Raw genomic sequence first — 1951 nt, 5'->3', positions numbered from 1 at the left:
GTGTGTGGTATTGATCCACAGTTTCATTAGAGAGTTGTTTTGCTCTCCTGAAATGCATAATTTCCATTGCAGTATTTTGCCTTGGTTTGAAATGCTCTGTTAGTTTGGCTTTGGCTGTGTCATAATCTTTGGCACCACCAGTGTCTTTCAGTGTGTCAAAGATGTCACAAACTCTATCACCTGCATAATGAAGTAGAAAGGCACGCTTTCTTTCAGCACTTTTGATGTCAGAAACTATCAACAAATTTTCAAACTTTTTAAGCCATTTGACCCACCTCTGTGACAGGTTTGTCTGGTCACAGTCAGGATCAAATGCAGGAAGCTGAGGTATATTTGCCATTTTTACTGAATAAATGTAACTTATCACTTAAATGTTCCTCAGAATATTAAACACTTACTGCACTGTATATGTTAGTCAAGAATTCACTGTAATTACTTTAATTTTGCAAAGCACACAAGCATTTTAATGCAAAAGTTCACAACAGTGCACAATATAGCAGCAACTGACTTCTTACCTAGCCCTTGTGTACATGTGTTGTTCCTACTCACAGCAGCAGCACAGCAGTTGGTACAGCAGCAGTTGGTACAGCAGTTGGTACAGCAGTCAGTTCAGTGTGATGAATTTTGTAGCACGAAGCGTCGTTTCGTAACCAAAACATCAGGTTTTGTACACATCAATGCGTCGTTTCGTACACAACGTCGGCAGATTCCTCAGTACACAGTTTCTTCAGCACAGCTTGGGTAGCACACAGCTTGGGTAGCACACAGCATTAGTTAGCACACAGCATCGTTTAGCACACAGCATTGGTTAGCACACAGCATCGGTTAGCATACAGCATCGGGTATGGCGCTCACAGCTTCTCTTCCTCCTCCAGGCAGCATGCTTCTCCCTTGTGTTTGAAACTGAACAAATACCTGCGTTCACAGTTCATCCTCGTCGCCAATGTGGTGTTTGTGTGTTACTGAGGAAGTCTTGGTTGTAGGGTTGATGTAAAGTCATGACTTGGTTACTGACTTTAATACTTAATATGATTACATGACTAGTAGCTACCAAGCTTGGCGGGCGTCCTGTACGCTCTCTTGTTACCTTCCCTCTCTCTGGCGTCCCAGCCGCCGCACATAGAAAACGGATGGTACCATTTTCTGTGAACATGACATGTCCACTCCCATGTCTCTTTCTCGAATCATTACAGGTAGGCAATTCCCCTTTACTGTGTACTGTCCCTTTGGTCTCTTTAATTATTCTTTCAAGTATTTTGCAGGGGATGCTTGTCAGTGATACGGATCTGTAGTTACGTGCCTCCTCCCTGTCTCCTTTCTTGAAAATCAGTACGACAATTGCCTCCTTCCAACAACTGGGCAATTCTCTCGTCATAAGTGATTCATTAAAGATCCTTGCCAGAGGCACGCTGAGGGCCTGCGCTGCTTCTTTTAGTATCCACGGTGATACTTTGTCTGGTCCAACCGCTTTAGTTGTATCCAGTGTTGTCAACTGTTTCATTACCTCCTCTGCTGTCATCTCTATCTGATAGTCTTTCATCTAGGGTAATCTCTTCTAACAATGGGAGCTGCTCAGGCTCGGTTGGGAACACTCCATGGAAACTGGCATTCACTGCCTCGCAGATTTCCTTGTCACTTTCTGTATATGCTCCTTCTGCTTTCCTCAGTCTTGTCACTTGGTCGTTTACCGACATCTTCCTTCTTATATGGCTATGTAGTAATTTAGGTTGCTTTTTCGCTTTGATTGCAATATCATTCTCATGATTTCTTTCCGATACTATTCTTATGTTAATGTCTTCGTTCCTAGCTCTGTTACATCTAATCCTGATGTCCTCTGTCCTTTGTCTTCTGTACTTCCTGCAATCCCTCCTGCTGGCCATTTTTGCTTTCTGACACTGTCTATTAAACCATGGGTTATTATTATATTCCCTCCTGCTTTTTTCCCTTACTG

Source organism: Procambarus clarkii, chromosome 35, assembly GCF_040958095.1.
Source record: "Procambarus clarkii isolate CNS0578487 chromosome 35, FALCON_Pclarkii_2.0, whole genome shotgun sequence".
Lineage (NCBI taxonomy): Eukaryota > Metazoa > Arthropoda > Malacostraca > Decapoda > Cambaridae > Procambarus > Procambarus clarkii.
The sequence above is the reverse complement of the archived record's forward strand: the minus strand, read 5'-3'. Positions refer to the sequence as shown.